Source organism: Dasypus novemcinctus, chromosome 7, assembly GCF_030445035.2.
Source record: "Dasypus novemcinctus isolate mDasNov1 chromosome 7, mDasNov1.1.hap2, whole genome shotgun sequence".
In the NCBI taxonomy this organism is placed as follows: Eukaryota; Metazoa; Chordata; class Mammalia; order Cingulata; family Dasypodidae; genus Dasypus; species Dasypus novemcinctus.
The window spans coordinates 20,287,521-20,311,317 of NC_080679.1; the positions used below are offsets into that span (position 1 = coordinate 20,287,521).

The 23,797-nt window shown below is 38.7% G+C and overlaps 1 pseudogene; it reads left to right on the forward strand.

The window, feature by feature from the left end:
• Positions 1–21,388: 21,388 nt before the first annotated feature.
• Positions 21,389–22,404, forward strand: LOC101423390 (palmitoyltransferase ZDHHC3-like; annotated as a pseudogene).
• Positions 22,405–23,797: the final 1,393 nt, after the last annotated feature.

Genomic DNA, 23,797 nt, shown 5'->3' on the forward strand with positions numbered 1-23,797 from the left:
ATTACTATTTGAAGCTACTAGAGAGTGACAAAGAGCAGCCAAAAATTGGAGGGAATAATACTATTAAAACAAGGGAAATTCAGAGTGAGTTCTTCATTTATAAATTTTTTCCCTGAAAGATCTTTCTAGTCAACATGGTATGGGGTCACTAGAATTAATTTTAAAAGGTACAGTCTTACTGGTTTGAGGCATCAGAGAACAAAGTTTTGGGCTGCTAGAAAGCTTGGTAATTGGAGTAAAAAATCTCAAAAAAGAAGCCATACGGGTAAGACCCAAAATCTGCATGTAAAACATTTGTCTGTCACATGGACTGCAAATATACAGGGGAGACTAAAGGAGCACAGCAAAAGCAATAGCTGAATGACTAAATATGCTAAGCAAATCTGTTGTTGATTTTTACTGTGTATATAATATGCCAGTTTCGTGCCTTATAGTAGAGGCAGATTGCCTCCAATTGCTGTGGCTCTTATTATCAAAAGTAACTTTACTTGTATACGGATCAACCACAAGAAATTTGATTCTGTAAAGAATCCTCTTTAGTTGTGGTCTGGCCACATATAAATGGTGCTTTATTTAACAGAATACCTGTGGAGGAAATAAATCACAATCAATATAAAAATAATTGTTTTATTTTTATTGACATGACTAATTGCTATTCTGTGTACTTAGTTAAACTGATTGTGATGGTATTTAAAATAATTTCTTCTGTTGTGTAAGTGTTATGTAGTTTGGAGTCTGAATGAAGATAAAACTTAGGAGTAAGTTAACTAAGTAAAATTAAGTTTTCACAAGTCCAACTGTTTTTGCTACTGAAAAAAATTGACAACTTCAAGAGAAAGAGAAAGAATCCAGAGTTTTTATAAAATATTATCCGCAAATGTCCAGTATGCTATAAAAATTACTAAAAATGGAAAGCAACTGAAAAGATGAGACCACTAGTCGAGAGAAAAAAAAATCGGTCAAGAGAAACAGACCCTGAGATGACCTTGATATTGACATTTGCAGATAAGGACTTTAAAACACCAATTTCATTCACACAAAGTGATTTCACAGACATCTTAAAGGAAAAAATGTCATCATGTGTGAACCAATGACATATCTTCAGATAAATTGGAATTATACATAAGAAGTAAATAGTAATTGTATAACAGAAAATATCATATCTGATATGAAAGAAAAATCACTGAATAAGCACAACTTTAGATTCAATATTGCAGGAAAAAGAGTTATTTAACTTAAAGAATGATCAATATAAATTATATAAACTAATAAACAGAAACATAAAAAAATAAGCAGAATCATATTGAGTTGTAAGACAATAACAAGGGGTCTAGTGCTTGTGTAACTAGAGTCTTAGGAAGAGAGGAGAAAGAATGGAACAGAAAAGAAATTGAAATAGTAATGGCTAGAAATTTCCCCAATACCATAAAAAACACATGAAGCTCATATAATCCCAAGCACGGTATATAAACTAAAAAAGACACTTAGGCAAATCCCAGTCAATTTGCTAAAAATCAGAGATAAAGAAAAAATCAAGAAATCATCCAGAGAAAAAGGTATGTCACAAACAGAAGACTAATGATAATAATTGTGGCTGATATTTCATCAGAAACAATGATGGCTAGAAGATTATGGAGCAACATGTTTTAAAAAATATCTGCCTAGAATTTAATATCCAGCAAAGATACACTTTAGAAATGGAGGTACAACAAAGGCATTTTCAGACAAACAGAAGTTGAGAGAATTGATTGTCGACATACAAATGTGCATTGCAGGAAATGTTAAAGTACTTTAGGCTGAAGAGAAATAACATCAGATGGAAACTCAGTTTACAGAAAGGAATGAATAACACAAGAAACCATAAATATGTGGAAATCAAAGAATATTTTTGTTTTAAAAATTGTTTAAAAAGAAAACTGAATATTTATTGCATATATAATAATGTGATGTGAGGTTTATAAAATATATACATAAAATATCTGACAACAATAATTTGAATTATGGGGGGAGTACTGCAAGTTATTTACATTTTATGTGAGGTGGTACATTTCTAAGTAGAAATTGATAAATTAAGGATGCGTATTTTAATCCATGGAACAATAACTAAATAAACAAAACAAATAGTTTTTGTTAAAAAGCTGTTAGAAAAATTAAAAATGAATACTAAAAAATTCTCAACTTAATATGGCCTGTGCATAAATTCAAACTTATTCTCATCCACGTATGCCTAGTTCCCTGGAAAGCCAATTGAGAGGTATAAACTCTATAGGCTTTGGATATTCAGGGAGGATGCAAACTAAATGTGTTAATTCAAGCTTACCTGGAATGTGGGGATTATGTATTAAAGCTTACATAGAATGTGGGGGATATGTGTTAATTCAAGCTTACCTGGAGGATATAATCTATCTGATACTCAAACACTTGAAGAAACTAACAAAAAGGTCCTTTTGCATATAAGCACCATTTGACTCCTCACTCCTACATCCTCTGTATAAAAGGGACCCAAAAATCCAATTCTGAGCTCAGTTTTTATTAGGACAGGACTTCACTGAGTCTGGCTGGTTGTAATAAATCTTTCTTCTCAGCTTCTTGCATCCTGGCCTTCAATACCACGTACACCCAACTTCTCTCTGCTACAACAGACTAACTCAGGAGAAGACAATAAAAGAATAACAGGAAAAAGCAGATTGGACTAATAGAATACAAAGATCTTAGTGTTAGATTTAAATCCAACAATATCAATAATGTCATTAAAAAATTATGGCCTAAACATTCTACTTAAAAGGCAACAATTGTAAGAATAAACAAAGAGTAAAGACCCAATATATGCTGTCTTCAAATAACAAATTTTTAAATATAAAGTCACAGATAGGTTAAAAGTAAAATGGTGAAAACTGATATTCTATGCAAACACTATTCATTAAAAAGCTGTAATGGCCATATTAACTTCAGACTGTCTTTAGAGCAAGGAGTTTTATTGGGATAAAGAAGAAGATGTCTTGAAGATAAAAAACTTAATTTATCAAACAGGCATAACATTACTAAATGTGTATACCCTACTAACATAGCTTTAAAATGAAAAAAGAAAAAAGACTGAACTAAAGAGAAAACAAGAAATACATGATAGTTGGAAATTTTTAATATTCTCCTTTCTTTAAATGACAGAGTAAGGAAAAATCAGTAAGGATATGGAAACAGAACTTTTCTTTCAGGCTTTAATGAAATAACTGGAACTGAACTTCCCATCTACTTTATACAACTAGAAAAGTGGACAAAATATATCAAGCAAGTGTTTCCAGACATTGAACAAAAGGCAGTATAGAGCTGTGATCTCTGAGAGAAGGGAATTAAATGAGTTGAGCCTTATGATCATGAGGCTTTCTTCCTGAAGGCACTTTTTAACTGTAGAGCAAGTGGGATAACTGCAGCAGATTACAATGAGCTCAGTAAGTAAAAGAGATAGTGTTGGAGGTAAAGGAGCCTGAGGTGGTGGGAATTTGTGATACAGAGTCCTAAAGATGAGGAAGCCCCAGAGAGAAGGGGGTTCAGCAATCTGCATAGGGTTCCCCTTGAGTCTGTTACTAAGCCACACAAGTATAGAGTGAATACCCTGAGGACAGGCAAAGAACAACTGGGACCTCTAAAAGGAACAATTCTTGGGTTCATTTCAATCTAGAAGATGTTCGAGTTATGACCAGCCAGGTGGAGAGCCTCATTCAACCCTTAGAGTACTCAGTAAAAACACCACCAGCAGGATCATAAACTTGGAGTAGAGCAGGGATACTTAATAAGGGGTCCGTGAGCTTGAACTGAAATTAAAAAAATACATTATTCTTGTGGGGACGTGTTGGTGCAGGTGTGATATATTCATTAAATAATACACATATAGTGTGGACTTAGTAAGGGGTCTGTGGTTTTCGCCTAACTGGCAAAGGGGTTCAAGGAACAAAAAGGGTTAAGAACATCTGTATTAGAGTAAAGATTGATGTAGAATCCACTCCAAAAAAAGCTTAAAAACAAGTTTTTAAATGATCAAGCTATCTGCAAAAACATAATTACTGGGCATTCAATACTTTTTAAAGGACAGGCACATAACCCAGACACTCAACAATATAAAAATCAAAATATCCAACATTTTGTAAAAATATAGAAGTGCCAAGAAGCAGGTCATTATGACCTATAATCAGGAGAAAAACCTGTCAGTAGCTACAGACTCAGAAATAACATAGATAGTAGCAGTAAAGGATAAAAATATTAAAACAGCCATGATAAAAATGCTTAAGGACTTAGAGAAAAGCATGAAGATTATGAGTAAAGAAATAAAGGATATGATAAATAAACAAATGGAAATTCCAAAAGTGAAAAATACAGTATCTAAAATGAAAAATTCACTGGAAATGAAAATTTCACCATATAAAAAGTATTTGGCAATATTTAACACTTACTTGTAATAAAGTCCTTCAGCAAACTGGGAATAAAGGTAACTTCTTCAACCTGTTGTAGGGTTGAAAAACTTAGAGCTGACATCTTTCTTAAAGGTTAAATACTTAATGCTTTCTCTCATAAAAAGGTAAAAGTGTCCACTGTCACCACTTCTCTTCCACCTTGCATTCAATATCCTAGCATATGAAATCAGGCAGAGGAGAGGCAAGGGAAAAGAAGGAGAGAGGGAAAGGGAGAGAGAGAGGGAGAAAACAAGCATATTTTTAAAAATGAAGAAGTAAAACGGTTTTCATTCACAAAGAACAGGTTTGTGTATGTGAACATCATAAGGAATCTACAAAAATTCTACAAGAACTAAAAGTGAATTTTGGAATTTCAAAAGATATAACATCAATATAAAACAATCAAGTATAATTTCTATACTAGTCACAGATGGTAAACTTTGGAGTTTAAGAAACGATCCAATTTAAAATGGCATCAAATAAACCTACAATATTTATGAATATTTTTAAATGATGTACAAGACCTTTACACATATAATTACTAAAAATTGCAGAGATAAATTAATAATGACCCAAATAAATGTAGAAATATATTTCTGGAGTAGATGATTCCATACTATTATGTCAGCTTTCCCTAAATTAATCTATAGATTCAGCAATTCAAATAAAAATAACAGGAAGTAATTTTTCAAAGATATTAACAAGATGATCCTAAAATTTACATGGAAATTTAAAGAAGCTAAATTGTAGCCAAAACAAATTTTGAAGAAGAACAAAGGAGACTCACATTACCTAATTTCAAGATGTACTATGAGGGAAGGGGACTTGGCCCAATGGATGGTGTCCACCTACCACATGGGAGGTCCTCAGTTCAAACCCTGGACCTCCTCGACCCATGTGGAGCTGGCCCATGCATAGTGCTGATGCGTGCAAGGAGTGCCGTGCCATGCAGGGTGTCCCCCATGTAGGGGAACCCCATGCACAAGGAGTGCGCCCCATAAGGAGAGCCACACAGCGTGAAAGAAAGTGCAGCCTGCCCAAGAGTGGCGCCGCACTCACAGAGAACTGACACAACAAGATGATGCAACAAAAAGAAACACAGATTCCCAGTGCCACTGATAAGGATAGAAGCTGTCACAGAAGAACACACAGCGAATGGACACAGAAGGCAGACAACTGGGGGGGGGGGGAGAGGGAGAAAGGGGAGAGAGAGAGAAAAAAAGATATACAATGAACTTACAGTAATCAAGGCAGCATGGTATTGACCTAAATTATTTGGAAGCTCCTTGTCAATTTCAACATACATCTAATTCTATGACCCAAAGCCACCAATTAGCCAGCAATATGAGAATAAACAATTTGTGGTATGCTGATAAAGTAGAATAGTACTCAGAAAAAAGAACATATCTTGATATACACAGAAGTTTGTATTAAGTTTAAGAACAGACAAAACTTATGTCTGGTGATAGAAGTAATAAAGATGATTACATTGGGCAGTGATGGTGAGGTGGGTTGTCTGAAAAGCATTGTGGAGAAACTTGCTGAGTTGATATGTTATATTTTAATTGGGATAGTGGCTATATAGGTTTTGACCTTGATCAAAATTCATCAGATTGTATGCTTATGTTCTGTACATTTCTGTGTCTGTAACTTTTTCCTAAACTCACATGTACAAATATAGAAACACTCATTTGTCATTTGTCTTGTGTGTATTTGTGTGTGCACACACATGAATGTACAATATGTATATACACATGTATTGAGATCTGCCAGGTGTGAACCCTGATTGTTTCTTGCCTGTGGGTTTTTGAATATTTTTAGTATTTTTTGTCTGTTTGAATTTCTTTTCTCTGAGTAAACGTTGTTTTTTTTTAACAACAAAAATAAATAAAGTCAACAACAAAAGAAACTCTACAACAGTCCTATTGTCAGAAGTTGGTCCAATTAATCCCCTGTGACTGGATATTTAATTTTTACATGCTTTTTACCATTATAGGTATTGATAGCAGTGATAATAAGATAAAAATAAATTCATAATTATAAAACAGGGAAAGTCTAAACAATGAATGGAAACGCTGAAAGGAGCATAAACAGCGCTAGTCAGCTCCACAGTGTACGAAAAATACCAATTCTCAAAAGAATAAATATCTCTAAATATTCATTTTAAGTATGTTTATAGTTGACCATAACAATGGTAAGACTAAGTGGTCTCATAGTGCCTGTTGTGCTTTCTCCTAACTCTTGTGTCTCACTCTGTCTCTCCCATGTTTTTAACATTCTGCAACTTCAAGTGAAATGAAGATAAGGGTGTCTGTTCTGGCTTATCACTATATCCCCAGAGGAGAGCATAGTGCCTGGTTTCAAATAGACATTCAATAAAGAGTCTCTAAATAATTAAATGAGTGAATTTTCTATCTTAGACATGTCCAATCACTGCCTTACTTCCATCCTCACCTCTTCTCTAAATCTTATTCATTCTTCATAGTCAAACTTACCCCTCTATGAGTTCTTCAAATAGATAATCTAAATGTGATTGAATGCTAGAAATGCTAGATTGTATATATGGTAACAGAATAAAATGTTTTAAAAATCTGTGGAACTACATTAAATAGTGAACCCTAAGTTAAATCATGAACTTCAGTTATTAATATAATTATAAAAATGTGCTATCATCAGTTATAACAAATGTCCCAAGCCAATTCAAGGTGCTAATAATAGGGTGGTACATGGAAATCCTGTATTTTATACATAATTGTTTACACAACTTCTCTAATATAGAAAAAAGGTCTAGTTCAAATATACCACCCTTTTCCTCCCTTCCAGAGTGCCATGAAAATTAAATAAGGATCTGAAAAGCCTGACCTGGTATTCTAGGCTTGTCAGGGCATCGTCTTGGGTCTTGCTCATATTTCCTGATTGGTGAGTCTGACTTACCCTTGCACTACAAATGGCTGCTTATTAAGTGCCAAAAAGCCATGTAATGTTCAATATAGACAAAGAAGATGATGAATTCCAATCTTCTATAAATAAGGAATCTAGGAGGAAACTCATTATCCTGAGGAAACGTCATTCATATATGTTAGGAAGATAATGTTTTAAAAATATATTTCATTGTTCTTTTCTCTTTAGAAATTACTTCAGTGTGGTCTTCCCCTTATCCACTCCCATTCTGCCAGAGGTATCTATTTGCCTTAGGAGGGTTAGGAATGTTAAAACACAGATAGAAAGAGAAAGAGGAGTTATTATATAGCTCTTGCATACGAAGTAGAATTTTGAGCCAGCAACAATGAACTTGTCTTAAAAGCCAGGCTCCATAGAAAGTATTTTTTTCAAATTCCTTGCTATCATTAGCATATTATGAGTCAGGCCTGACTGATTAAATCACTGATTTTCTTCTATAGCGTAAAAACAAGATTGATTCCACCATTAAGACTGCACTGTTCCCCGGAAGATGAATTGTAGTCAGTGATATGCTTAAGTACAATCCATGACAGAAAGAAAGATGAAATGAAAACCTGGCCTTTCTGAACTGGTGAAGTGTGGGAAGGAGAAAGGAGATGGCAAGAAAGGACTTATCTTTGGCAACATAATAATTCGTCCCCAAATTTACTGTCTTTGAACAACAACTATTTAGCTCATGATTCTGCAGGTCATCTAATTGAGTTGAGCTCGTGTATAGTTCTCGTCTCAGTTGGGAACACTCTTGAGACTGTGATCAGCTGCTAAGTCAGTGGGGGCTGGCTCATCTAAGATGGCTTTAGATGGGCCATCTTGCATCTGTTTTTCAGGGTCTCTCCTTGTTTCAGTTTGCTAGGCTGCCAAAATGCAATATACCAGAAATGGGTTGGCTTTTACAATGGAGATTTATTAGCTCAAAAGATTACAATTCTGAGGCCATGAAAATGTTCAGATCAAGGCATCATCAGGCAATACTTTCTCCCCAAAGACCAGCTGTCAGTGATCCTAGACTCCTCTGTCATATGACAAGGCACAAGTCAAGGCACATAGTGGCATCTGCTGATCTCTTCCTTTTCTCCAAGTTTGCTTCTGACTTTCCCTCTGTCTTCTCTCTGTATTCATCACACTTACAAAGCACTCTGGTAAGAGGGTTAAGATCTACCCTGGGGCAACCCTTAACTGAAGTAACCTAATCAAAAGGTCCTACTTAAAATAGATTTACACACACAGGAATGGATTAGCTTTAAGAACATGATTTTCTGGGTGTACATACCGTTTCAAACCTCCACAATTCACCCTCTGTATCCCCAAAAACATGTTTTTTTCCATATTCAAAATTCATTCATTCCATTATGATATCCCAAAAACCTTAAACCATTTCAGTGAAATGCTAAGTACAAAGTCTCATCAATATCAGTTTCAGGTGTGGTCTGTCCTGGGGCAAAATTCCCCTCTGGCTGTCGACCTCTGAGTCCTAAAGAGCAAGTTACTTTCTTCCAATATACAAAGGAGGGGAAGTCAGAGGATAAACATTTCCATTCCAATAGTGAGAAATTGAGAGGAAAACAGGGGTCACAGGTTTCAGACTATTCTGAAAACCTGCAGGGCCTACTCCTTCAGATTTCAAGTTCTGAGAGCCATATATAGAATGATGTCCTGTCTTCTGGGTCTGATGGAGTGGCAGCTTCACACTTTCTAAGTGCTTGCACAACAGCCATACTCTTCCCAAACACTGGATAAAGGTTCCAGCATCTTTAAGCATTGGGTAATGGCCAGGCTCATGTCTCCACCTCATCAAGCATCAGGGTGGTGGTCAGATTCTAGGCTCCACCCTCCTCAAGCCTTGAGGTGGCAGTCAGGCTCTAGGCTGTATTCTTGTCAAACATTGGGGTGGCAGCCAGCCTCTCTGCAATCCCTTCTCCTCCCCTCCGCCCCAGCATTTGAGAAACCTGGGGTACTAACCCTCTTCCTGAACAAGGCAGTTCCTGAATAGGAAGGCCTGTTCTCTTCAAGGTCTGGGTCAGAGTCACCATTTCTACATACGTAGGTGGGTCCACTCTCTTGGCCTGAGAAGATGTCTTTGGTCCAGACTTCACCTTACATGGTTCTGCCTTTGAAGTGACTTTTCCTGCAATCTGTCCCTTTTCTGTCCCTTTTAGTCAAGGCTGGCAGTGGTTCCATTCATACAGATCTCACAAAAAAACTTCTAGATTTTGCATGTAGTACACAGGGGTTCAAACCATCAGACAAAATAACTTTCCACAAATCCTTTCTGGATAACTGCATTTCCAGTCCTTACTGAAATGGCTGATTGGTTCCATGCTCAGTTAAACCCTCACATGGAACACTATTTTCTGGGGACTTTTTTTCCAGAAGCTCAGAATTTTCTAGACCATTAATTATTCATTTCTTTGTGCCCAGGAGTTCAGTTCTCAGCTTATCCCTTTACTCTTGAATTTTACTATAAGCTGAAGGGAGAAACTAGACCACACTTTCCACATTTAGTTTGGAAATCTCCTCAGCTATATATCCAAGCTCATCACTTTCAAATTTTGCTTTCCCTCCAACATCAGGAGTCAATTTTGCCAAGTTCTCTGCCACTTTAAAACAAGGATCTTGTTTCTTCCAGTTTGAAATGACACATTCAGCATTGCTGTATAAGGCCTCATCAGAAATACTTTTAACATCTGTATTTCTACCAATAGTGTCTTCAAAGCAATCTAGACCTTTTGTATTAAGTGCCTCACAGTCCTTCCTGTCTCTACTTATTACATAATTACAAAGCCTTTTTTAACATTTTTGGTATTCGCAATAAGCACATTCCATTCTTGGTATCAATATTTGTTTTAATTTGGAAGGCTGCCAAAGGCAGATACCATAAAATGTGTTGGCTTTTAACAATGGAAGTTATTAGCTTATAATCATATTGTTTTGGTGCCTTGAAAATGTACAAATCAGAAATCAGGTATTACCAAGACAATGTTTTCTTTCTGAAGACTGGCTGCTGACAATCATGGACTCCTCTGTCACATGGCAAGGCATATGGTGGCATCTGCTGGTCTCTTCCTTCTCTTCCAGGTTTCATTGCTTTTAGTTTCTTGCTTCTGTGGTTCTCTCTCTCTCTCTCTCTCTCTCCCCATATCCATCCTGTTTATAAAGGACTCCACTTAAATGATCATGACCCACCCCGGGCCACATCTTAACTGAAATAGCCTAATTAAAAGCTCCTACTTACAATAGTTTTACATCTACAGAAATGGATTATTTTTAAGAACATGATTTTCTGATGTACATACAGTTGCACACCACCACAATCACCCAATAGAAAAATGGGCAAAATATTGAACAGACACTTCACAAAAGAAAATTTTTAAGTGGCCAATAAGCATATGCAAAGTTGCTCAATTTCATTAGTTAACAGGAAAATGCAAATTAAAACTACCATGAGACACTATTACACACCCAGCTGAATAGCTAAAATTATGTAGAGAATACCAAGTGAAAATGAGGATGTAGATCAACTGGACTCACAATCTGCTTTTTTGGAAAATTGTTTGATAGTTTATAGAAAAATGAAGATATGACCCAAACATTCCATGCCTGAGTACAAATCCAACAGAAAAATGAAACTATTTTTCCCAAAATACATATACATTTTTCATAGAAGCAATATTTTTGATATTCCCACACTGGAGGTTATTCCTATTCCCAAAAAGTATGGAGTAGATTAGTTGTGGTATATTCAATGTAATATGTGCAGTGATGAAAATGAATGAGCAATCAACACAAACAAATCCATGAATGATCTGCACAAACAAAATGTTGAAAGAAAGAAGCCAGACCCAAAATATATTGTATTATATCATTGCATAAAGTGTAAAAACAAGTGAAATTAATCTATGATGTTTAAAGTGAGGACATTGGTTATTCTTCAGGGAGAAGTATAAAGGCCAGAGGGCAGCAAAGCAGGAGTTCTGGGGAGACTGGTAATATTATGTTTCTAATTTGCATGTTGGTTATGCTGGTATATTCAGTTTGTGAAAATTTACCAATCTGTACCCTTAAGTGAACTTTTCAGTATATTTATTATATTCCAGGAAAAAGTTTTTAAAAGTCTGGTCTAGTCCCATTAAAACTGTAATTTTGGGTGTAATGCCTGAAAAATGGCAGAGTAGGCAGTTTCAAGCTCCAGTCTCCACATAGAAACATTGGAAAACAAGCTTAAACTGTCAGAACCTAGTTTATCAGAACTTTGGAAAACAGTCAAAAATTTACAGCAATCATGTGAATGCTGAATGAAGAAAAAGGCAACTTAATAATGGGAGGAAAACTGTGTGGTGTTTATACTTGCCCCTGCCTCACCCCTACCCCTTGCCTGGCAGAATTCTTGAAGATAGAACCTGAGATCCCAGTGTGAGACCCTGGTCCCTGATTCCAGAAGCAAAAGAGCTGACTGTCCTTGTAAATTATCGTGTATGTCTGTTCTAACTGGTTTGGTGGCAACCTGAAGTACTGACAGAAGGTTATTATCTCTGTTTTGCTTATCTCAGAACTCATTCAAAATGGAAAAGTGGTGGGAATTGCTCAAAAAATTGTAAGGTGCAAACCAATCTGCAGTTGTCTGGGACATAAGATTACCAGTTGAGGTATACAATAGACCTAAATTTTTGGAAGGAAATCAGAGGAGAGTTTTTTGGTTTGTTTTTGTTTTTTGTTTTTTAATTTAGGATATTCAAAACATCCATGCATATTTGAGAATTTAGAAATCCATGTGCATAACCAGGGCAAAAAACACACTCAGAAAAGCAGATTTGAGCAGGCAGTACAATCAATCTTTGAATTTATCCAGTGAAATTAACCAGTCCTACGATCAAAAAGAAAAAAGCAAGGAGAAATTGAACAGAGTCAAAGAAACTTTTGAGACACCATCAAACAAATCAACATACACAATATGGAAGTCCCAGAAGGAGGAGAAAGAGGCATAAAGAATATTTTAAGAAAAAATGGCTGAAAACTTCCTGAATTTTGTGAAAAGACATAAATCTACATATCCAAGAAGCTCGGTGAACTCCAAGTAAGATAAACTCAGAGATCCACATTGAGACACATAATTAAACTGTCAAAGTCAAAGTTAAAGAAAAGTCAAAAGACAAAGAGACCCTTGAAAGCAATAGTGAAGGGACTCATCACATACAAGAGGACCAAAGTCAGAATACTGCTCAGAAATCATGGAAGCCAGAGGGCAGTGAGAGATATATTTAAAGTGCTGAAAGAAAAAAAAAAAAACTCAACCAAAAATTATATACCCAGCAAAACTGTCCTTCAAAGATAAGGGAGAAATAAAGACATTCCAGATAAACCAGAATCTTTTCAGAGCAATCTAGGCTTTTTTTTTATTAAACATCTCACAATTCATCCAGCCTCTACCCATTACCCATTTCCAAGGCTATTTCCACATTTTTAGGTATTTGCAATAAAAGCACCTGACTCTCCTGGTACCCAAACTGTTTTAGTTTCCTCATTGCTAAAGCAAATACTATGCAATGGACTGACTTAACTAATGGGAATTTATTGGCCTACAGTTTTGAGGCTAGAAGAAGTTCAAATCAAGGCACTTCTTAATGATTCAAGGTGATTTCTTCCCAAAGACTCTGGGGCTGGCTCTTGGTGATCCTTGGTCCTTGGCCTCCATGACATGGCAATGTTCCCTTCCTTTTCAGGCTTCACTTGCTTTCAGTTTCTGGCTGTTCCCTCTGTGGGCTTTTATCTCTCTGTCTGAATTTCATTCTTCTTATAAAGGCCTCTATTAATAGGGTTTAGAACATTCTGATTGAGTTGGGCCACATCTTAACTGAAGTAATCTCATCAAAAGGTTCTTCTTACAATGAGTTAACACACACAGGAATGGATTAAGTTTACAATCATGTTTTTCTAGGGTACATTACTCCAAACCACCACAACATCCCATGTTCATATATTAGAAAACTTGATATTGTTAAGATGCCAAATGAAAAGCTAATCCTGAAAATTCATATGGAATTTCAAGGGGCCCCAAACAGACAAAACAATCTTGTAAAAGAACCAAACTGGTAGACACATTTTTAATTTCAAAACTCACTACAAAGCCACAATAATTAAAAGAGTGGGACATTGACATAAGGATAGAAGTATAGATTACTAGGATAGAATTGAGAATCCAGAAACAAATCCACACATCTATGGCCAGCTGATTTTTGACAAGGCTTCCAAGTCCAGCTATTGTAGTAAAGAATAGTCTCTTCAACAAACAATGTTAGAAAAAATTAGATGTTCATAAGCAAAAAGTGGACCACATCCTACAGAATCTTCCCTCTTCTCCCAGGTACCTGGCTTACAGAAGGAAACCTTATATGCGTGAAGTTCTGCTTAACCCACAGAATATAAGCATTCTCTCCATACCATATTATAGAGGGCAGGCTGTTCCCTTTCTTCAGTTTTGCATTTATTTTAAATTATCTTCTTCCCTGTCTGGTTAGACACCAAATTAGAGCAGCCTCCAGCTTATGTTTAATTTAGGAATGATTCATAAATATCTAGAGATATTTATGAATGGCTTTTTTGGGAGTCCTTCTGTGGTAGGCAGAATAATGCACTCCTTCTAAGATGTCAAAGATCCCCGGACCCTGTGAGTATGTTATGATACATAGAAAGAGGGGATTAAGTTTGCTAATTGGCTGACAAAAAAAGGAGATGATCCTGATTACCTGGGTGGGCCTAATGTAATCACAAGGGTCTTTAGAAGTGGGAGAGGAAGGCAGAAATATCAGAGTGATGCAATGTAAGAAAGACTTGACCCAACATTTCTAGCTTTGAAGTTGAAATGAAACCATGAGCCAAGGAATACAAGCAGCCACTAAAAGCTGGAAAAGGCAAGAATATAAATTTTCCCATAGAGCCTCCAGAAAGGAACACAACCCAGCTGACACCATGATTTTAGCCCAGTGAGATCTATTCCAGACGTTTGACTTCCAGAACTGTAAGATAATAACTTTGTGTTGTTTTGAGCAGCTAAGCTTGGGGTAATTTATTATAGCAGCAATAGGAAATTATACACCCCCTCTCAGCTTGGAAGGAAGATAGAGATCACCCCAGCCCCAAAGCTATGTACTTCTTTTTAGGTGATGCCAAAGTTCAGAATTTCAATAATGGTTTTCCCTTCTTCACACTTCCTCAAGTCCTCTTCATTTCCTTGTGAGTGTAGGGAGGGAGAGGGTGGATATTAAGGCAGTGGCTGACATGGCACTAAACTCCATCTGCCATGACCATAGAACCCTCAGATGTGATCTTTGTCCACAAGTCTCTCCTGTTACTTTTACCGGAACTGTAGTTGGTGCTGGGGTTTAATATATACCCAGGGAACCTGAATCTCTGGACTGACCATGTGATAGCCAGGCCCTGAGCCTCAACAGACTTGCAACTCCTACACTCTGGTTTATTGGACCTACCACACTCAGCTAACATGGAGGTGAAGAAGGTCAACCACCACACCAGGGAGCCAAGAGTGCCTACAACTGAAAGCAGGAGAATTGCATCCAGCAATTCTTGATATAGATGTGGAGTGGACTCAACCATTCTAAGGTCCACAGGATGGAGGAAGAGAGTATGGATTAGAGTGGACTTAGTGATATTCTATTCATGAACTTTTGTGACTAGTAATGGAAGAAAATGTGTCATTAGTGTGGAGAAAGTGGCCATGGTGGCTGCTGGGGGTAAGGAGTGGGAGGAAGAGATGTGATGTGGGGGCATTTTCGGGACTTGGAGTTGTTCTGGGTGGTGCTGCAGGGACAGTTACTGGACATTGTATGTCCTCCCATGGCCCACTGGGTGGAATGTGGGAGAGGGTGGGCTATGGTGTGGACCATTGACCATGAGGTGCAGTGGTGCTCAAAGATGTATTCACCAAGTGCAATGAATGTCTCATGATGATGGAGGAGGTTGTTGTTATGGGGGGAGGAGTGGGGGAGGGGGGTAGGGGGGATATGGGGACCTCATATTTTTTTAATGTAACATTAAAAAAAATAAATGAAGACAAAAAATGGAAAAATAATGGAAAAAATGGAAAAAAAAAAGGTAGTGGCTGGGGATAGCAAGGCTTATTTTGCTACAGTTGGAGCTATTTAGCCTCCATTTTTTGCAGCTCTTTTAAGAGTGCAGAGGTAATTATAGCCTCTCAGGCCTTGTTCTGGGTCCCTCTTTCCAATTCTGAGGTAACAGGAGGACTCCACAATATCCTGTCACATTTCCATAACTGAGTGATGACATATACATTATAATATTTATGTAATCTACACTGCTTGAGGCATAGATTCTAAGCAGCTTTTTCATACCTTTTAATTTTTTTATGATATGTGAACATAGTTTGAAAGTCTAATACTAATACTAGGCAGATCATTTAAAAGAGCAGTATCTTGCCTCTTTCCCAGGAGGAATCATCCAATTTCTAGCTGGTACATGCGTGATTGTTGAGTGGGGTGGGAGGCTCAGTGTCTGGCCCTTCGGTATTCAGATTTTCACTCAGTAGCTGTGTATTTAGCACAGTGGACCATCGTCCCCTAAGCTTGCCCCTCCAGGTGAGTCACTTGATTGTCTGGGGTAGGGGTGGGGGGCCCAATCTGGGCTATGGGTGCTCAGTCACCTGGTCTGCCTGTTTTCAGCCCCACCTTATCCTGATTTCCTTTAGCTAGCCTGGGCCCTCCCATTCCTGCACCTTTGAGAGTGCTACAGCATAAAGCAGCTTGCCCATTATTTTCATCCCTCCACCCCCAACAGACAGTTTGGTTTCAGCATCTCTACTCTGCTAACTCAGTTATGATTCATCATCTATTTTCTAACCCTCAAAATTCTGTTGACAATCTGTTCTGCTCTCATCTCCTCTCCCGTTCACTTGCCTTTGTAGAAAGACATAAAATCAAGTCCATATCCTTTTTCTGTTATTGAAGGGGTTCTGTGATAGAATAGAAAAAAAAAAACAACAGATATAATCAGGCTGCTTTGTTCATTTACAAAACTTCTTCCTTTGTTTCTTAAAATCCTTACATTGTCTATGAATATTACCTGCAGGAAACAATGCAAGCCTTACAATTCTACTTCTTAGGAAAAGCCATTTCTCCCAATTTGAACACCTTCAAAAATTCCCCCAATCCAGTGCTAGTCAATAAACTGAGAATGCTGTGTGCTCCCGGTAGCAATTAAGATAAGTGTCAAGTGTAGCTTCTCCTTGGGGTCAGTTTGCAGCACCTCGTTTCCATGGTCACAGGCACCATGAAATTGGAGTAAATAGTGAAATACTTGTCAACTCTACACATTTACGGTACTCAAATATTTGTAGGTATAGAAAACCCACTGAATTTTCAAAATATCAAAATGGGCCTGTTTCCTAAGGGGCGTTCCTTTTGTTACTGACTGTTAAAAGGACTTTTAAAAAATCAAATTCTTGCTCTTGACAAGCAGATGCTAAAAAAGAACTGAAATGTAATCTTCCTGGACTGGCTTTTAGTTTACTTTCAGAAATCACTCACTTGTCCCTGCCCCCCAAAAAGACCTTATTATTATTATTTTTTTATGGATTAAGGCATGTGTTGAATGATGTGCCTTAAGCTCTTTTCTCTACCTGTTTACATTTAATATGAATGACTATTAACATCAAAAGTATATTTATTTTATGTCACAACAGATTATGACTTAAATTTTAGCTATCTAAGACTTTCAAATGACTTATCAGTCACCAACCAGTCAATAGTTTTTCTCTAAAGAGCCTTCATCAATGCTTGATTCAAAGTGCCTAAAACATTCTGATGAGAGGCTTCATGAGAAAAACGTGGTAAAATTTAAATGAGAGCATATGAAAAGACAATGAATTTTAGGGTTCTAGGGAGGTACATGCAGGAAATGTTTTGACTGATGGAAGTTGTGGGGAAGAAATAAGAAATCAAAGAACAAATTTGTGGTTGATAAAAGTTTCTTTGCTGTTTTCTGAGACAACCAGATAGCATAAATCAAAAAAGCATTTCAACCTTTATCCCAGGCAAAAATTATGCCATATATTTTAGTGCTGAAATCGGAAGCAGAATCATTGGTATTTTGCACCATGTTGGTTTCTAGGTGAACGCCATAAATGAGCTCCCTCTGCTGGTAAGTTTAACAATAACAATGTTTTAACAAACGTTATTGTTTTACTCAAAGACGACATGAAATTTAAAGGCTATTTCCGTTTTCAGCAAGGGATACCCTTCAAGTTATATTTAGATTCTCTCCCAGGCTCTGAACTTGGGAAATAATTCAACATGGGACATTTATCTGTTTATTTTGCTAGAGTCCCCTGGAGTTTGGAGTAAAATGCTGACTGAGTTTAGTGATACTGTTATGTTGCCTAGAGCTTTTCTCAAAATCTGTAAAATCATTCATTCATTCATTCACTTACTCACTTATTAAGTGCATCCTATGAATTCTGAGGTTCTTTTGGGATGGAACTGTGGTGTCAAGGAACTGACCATTTTTCCACCATCACTACAGTTCAGTAAATGAAAAGAACAAATTAACACGTACCATGTGTCTTTCTGGCAGTTACATGCAGGATTCACTGCTATCGAGTTCCCTCTTCCTTACCTATAGCCAACAGGGTTTTTCCTTTGTATCTTCTCTCTCCATTTTACTTGAAAATATATTTTTAGCCATTTAAATTTAAAAAAGGGTCAGGTTTGCTATATACTTAATATGTGTCATTGGACAGGATGAAATTGAAATATTTAGTACATGCCACTTTTAAAAGTAATTGTATAGGGTAAATACTTCCCCTAACCTCAGCTTTTCTTTTTAAAATTTATAACTTTTATATTTATTAAAATCATAATTTTTCTAGGGCTGTCATTTAAAGGAAAAGAGAATAGCTTTAAAGCACCAAGATTTTTCAGAAACTATTGACAAATATACAGTACCGTGCAGAGTGATTATGTGCATATCCATAAATATGCCTTATTGTTTTTAGATTTTAACAACAAAATCTTTCTGAACTACCTTGATGTTTTTCTTTCCCAAAGTGCCATAAGTTACTATTTCATTCTGTTGATATAATTCAAACAAAAAAAACTGTCTTTAATATTATTATGACTTGAAAACTTAAAAGTAGATTTCATCAAACTAAGGTACATATAGAATGATATTCCATCAAACCTTCAGATAAAAAAGAACACTGGATGAAAATTGAAATGTGCTCTTCCTCTTATTTTCCCTTCTTATTGCTCCTAGAGTTTTAGAAGGGTTGAGTCAGAGTAAGAAAAAGACCAAAAGGAATATAATTTAAAATTTTATATATCACACTATATATACCAGATACACGAACAGTCAAGGCTTGAAGATGAATTCAGTAATTCTAAGAGCTGGCAGTGAATCAAAATAACCTGTAATTTTATTAAAATTTCAGAATCCTGAGTCTGTCCCCTGGAAATTTGAATTCAACAGGTCTGGATGAGGCCAAGGAATCCATCCTTTTGACAAATGTCCTCCAATGATTCTGAAGCACTGGGTCGATTGACAATATTTAAGAACTGTTTCTCTCCATGCCTTCCCTACCTTGACTCTTAACCTTAAGCAAAAATAACAACGGTACTGTTAATACCACTTCCTTAGAAAGAACTTCCTTGACTACTCTGAGGAGTCCTCCAGCCTCACTGGCCCCTCCCCCCAATTCTGTATATCAGTCAGAACAGGCTACACTATGCTGTGGTAACAAACAGTTCCTCATTTTTATGGACACTATACAAATGAAGTGTTTTTTTTTTTTATTTAAAGAAACTTTTCAGGTAAAATCTAGGCAACTTTTCAAGTAAGCCATCTTCTAAGTGGTGATTCAACATTCCAGGCACCTTCTTTATCATGACACTTCCATGTCTTCCTGATCTCAACATCAGAGGAAGAAAGGGTTGGGGTGTTGAAAACTGGCAAACTCATACTTCAGCCTTGCAAAATAGCCATTTCATTGACATTTCATTGGACAGAACTAGTCAAATTGACATGCCTAACTTCATGGGGATAGGGAAGAATAACCTGCATATGCTCAGAAATAGAGGACGACCAGATAATCACAACCATTAGTACTATTCACCACATTATGCTGTATTTCTGCTTTTCATACTCACCTTTTCCTCTAATCTCTTATACAGCTATTTGCTTATTTGGTTCTGGTCTTTTTCCAACTAGATTGCAAAGTTTTTGAAGTCAGGATCTTTATTTCCTTTTGTTTTATCCTCCGTGGTTGTTACTATGTCTGGCATATAGTGAAAACTCAAAAAATATAAATGAATGAAAAGATGAAGACATATAGCAGTTCAGTGGGATTCAAACAGTGAATCATTTAAACTGGCTTTAATAGGAAAAAAAGAAACTACACAGAGTAACTGCTTATTCCTTTAACCTGTGGGAATTAGACAATTAACATTTAGAGTACCTGTATTTCTCAAGGTTTGCAAAACTGATTGTACCAATATAATTGCACCGCAACTTTAGAGTATCTGCTGGTAAAGAAGATTATAAGATCCTAGAATCTTGTCACAGAATGATACACTGGCTGTGATTATTTGTTTTATGAAAGGCTTCATTTTTTTCCCCCAAACATTTCACAGTAGGACTTCTTTCAGTAGCAATCTCCCCAGGAGAACTTAAAATATTATTCAGTATATACAGAAGCTCTTAGGAATATATCTACAACATCAAATATGATTATAGCAATGCTTTAGTTCTTTAGAGGTTCTCAGTGGGAGTAAGAAAATCAAGTCATAGAATTTTAGGAGCCATCTTAGTTTTCAATTTATTTCATCTCATTTCTAAACTCCCTCTAGTGTCCAAAAATAATAAAAGTTAAGATATTGGTAGTGAATACTATAACCATCAATTTGAATGCAGCAAATTAAACATTTGAATATAATTTTGAAAATGACATGAGGAATCTCTTAATTATGAAATATTTATGAAATTTTAAAATAATATTCCTAAGTTTTTGTCAAAAAAAAAAAGTGCTTAAGAGAAAATAAACAAAAGTGGCCCATTAGCTCATGTGGTGTTAACTACCATTGACACTAAGAAAAAAATATAGACAATATATGTACAGGGTTAGAAATTCAAACAATACAGAAAGGCACAAAATAAAGACAGAAAGCCTCCTTTTGCTCTCCTTTCAATCTCAATCCTCTAAAGTAACTCTCATCAACATTTCTATTGATTCGTTTCAGGAAAAGCAGATAAAATTGTATGCATCTTCCAGCATGTATATGTCTATACATAATGTTGCCTTTTAAACATTTATACAGAAGGACCGAACTATAGAGAACGTTTTGCACCTGGCTCTTTTTCACTTGGGTCTTGGAAACATTTCCATATCATCACCTTCAAATATGCCTCATTTTTGGCAGTTACATAGTATTCCTCCATTTGGTTGCACTCTAAGTTATTTTGCTGGTTCCATATGGATGGACTTTTAACTATTTGAACCAATGCTGCATTGAATAGTCTTGTACAAAATATTATTTGACAACATTTTTGGGTATATTCAAGAAAAAAATGGGGATTTCTGGGTCAAAGAGCACAAGAATGTGTAGCTATTAAACTATTCTCAGGCCGCTGCCACCGCCGCGGATGTCACCGTCGCGAGCTCCCCGGGCTTCACCTGAACTGCGTCGGGCGCCTGGCGGAGTCCAGGGAGCTGGGGCACCTGGAGGCGGAGAGGCATCACTGCAGCCCGAGACGGGCTCCGGGGTACCCGGGTCCTCGAGAGGCGGTGGCAGCAGCCGCCCCCCACCCCCCATCCCCTCCACCAGGGGCCTGGGACTGGGAAAGTTGCTCCGGCTTCATGCTTGTCAGTGGCCTCACTAATTGCCACTGTCCCCTGGAGAACTCCCTGCTTTAGAAGGTGCTGGTTGGGTCATCAGAGGCCGGTACGTATAGACTAGCTTAGGATGCTTATCCCTGCTCACGATTTTCGAGACTTAATGCGGAAACCAGAATACCTCCAGCGGGAGAAGTGTGTCCCACCCCCCTTCCCCAGCCTGTGGGAAGCATGTGATTTATCCGCGACGGCTGTGACATCTCCTGTGCCACTGTCACCTGGATTCTGGTCCGCTATGCAGTTTGTGGTCCTTTTGCCATGCTGAGTCCGTCCCAAGAGTACATGTACAGCATCGTCAATGGAATTGTGTCCACCCTGCTGCCCTTCTTGGCCCTGGCTTCCCTCTACCCGGCCAGGTTGAAGGATCCCAGGCCAGTGACCAAGGGAAACGCCTCTAAAGAATTCATGCAGGGTTTACAGTTGAAACCCGGGCAGGTGGTTTTACAAGTGTCCTGAATGCTGCAGCCTCAAGCCGGACCCAGCCCACCCCTGCAGTGTTTCTAAGCGGTGCCTTCGAAAGATGGGCCACCACTGTGCCTGGGCCAGTAACTCTATCAGTAAGACCAACCAGAAGTCCTTCATCCTGTTGACAATGTACATTGCTCTCATTTCCTTGCACGCCCTCCTCATGGTGGGATTCCTGCTCCTGCATTGCTTGGAAGAAGAAAGAAGATTGGACAAATCGGCAAACCTATGGCTTTATCAGGGAAGGAACAGCAGAGACCGGATCTCTCATCCTGAAAAAAGGAACCCCTGAAACAGTTCAACAGAGAGCAGCTCCTTCTCTTCACCCTCCCTGGGATCTTCCTCGTCCTGCTGTGCTTTGAGGGGCTACACTCAGGTCAGTGATGTTTGGGACCCAGGAGCACTCCATCTGCACGGATGAGACGGGAATAGAACAACCGAAAAGGAAGAGAGAAGATGGGCTGAAAAAACCAATGGAAGCCTCTGGGCTGGGCCAGCCCCTTCGCCACGGCGGACCAAGGGAAGGCAGACCCGAACCAGGAAGTGGTCGCAGGGCCCCTGACCGACACTGCCCCTCACACAAACCGCGTCACAGCACCACCTTCCGACCCGTTCTCGTGAATGTTTAAACCAAAAAGGCAAAGCAAAATGGCTGAACACTGCAGAGAAAAGAAAAAAAGAGTCCCCATCCTTTATTTTCATAAATCATCCTTTCTATTTTTCGGTGACGAAGCTGTTCTTCTTTTCCTTTCTAAAATGACTGCTCCGGCCTCTGATTTCCTCCCTGCTGTCCGTCAGTCTGGCGTGACTAGTGTGCACGCGCGCCGTCTCCGAGGCTGCGCCCACGTGCCCTCGCTGGGCCGTGGCGCTGGTGCGTGGCTGGACTGGTCCCGACGCGCGGCTGTGGATACTTAGGAGCGACGGGAGGACCGGGACTCCCGGCTGCCGGGCGGGGAGTGGCAGGCTCCCGGGTGGGACTTTAAACCTCGCGGAGGCCGGACCTGGCCTCCCAGAGGCGGGATCAAGCCTGGAGCCTTCAGCGGGGACCCGCGCGCTGCGGCCTCCTCCCCCGAGTGGACGCCGTTCGCCTCCTAATTCGTGCCGTCAGTTGCTTGCCTCGTACCTTGTGGGCTTGGGTTGCGTAGAGTGGACTGGGGGGTCAGGGCTGAGATGAAAGGGATCGTATTTGTATTCTGAATCAGCAAATACATTCCCTCCGATTATCTGGAAGGGTGTGGAGGAAAGACAATTTTCCGGTTCAAAATGCCTTACACAAAAGCAGAAAAAAAAATCGCCCGCGATTTCAGGCGAGCTCCGCGTTCCTTTTTCGCTTCTCGGCGCTGGCTTCCCACCTGCCCGCCGCCCTTCTCTAGCCAGACGCGGGTTCATCAGTGTCAGCGCCGAGGCGGTGGGCAGCGGACCCCACACCGCGGGTCGGGGGCCGCGCACCGCCAGCTGTAACACCGACCCCTTCTTCCGAGTTTTAGAACTGTCTGCAGTGGGTCCACTTTCTGGTATTTTGGACCCCTCAATGCGCACCTACCCGTGTCTGATCTTTATTTTAACGCGGAGGCTGCGGCCGGGCTGGGCTGCTTGCTGCCGCGACTGAACCCCAAGCAGGCCCCGGTACATCCCCCAGTTGTTTCTAAGTAGACAGATGGCCCTTCCACTCCACGCCATAAATGGAGGCGTCTACGCCTTTGGCACCGAGACGGATTAGCGTTTCCCATTCCGGAGGGATTTGCTGTGTTTAGTCTCATGAAAGAGGCGGTGAAAGCCTGGAGGAAGGAATGAAGGCAGTCGGTGGAGACGAGGGGGCAGGGAGCGCCCTTCAAACGCAGAAACGCCGCAGAGCCGAATACTGATTGCTGAGGCTGCGGATTCTTAAGCATTGATTTTTTTTTTTTACACTTTTAGAATTAAAGTTAATAGATCACAAAGAACATTACATCAAAAAACATAAAATAAAAGAGGGTCCCATAAACCCCACTCGCCACCCCCATCCCATCTTTTT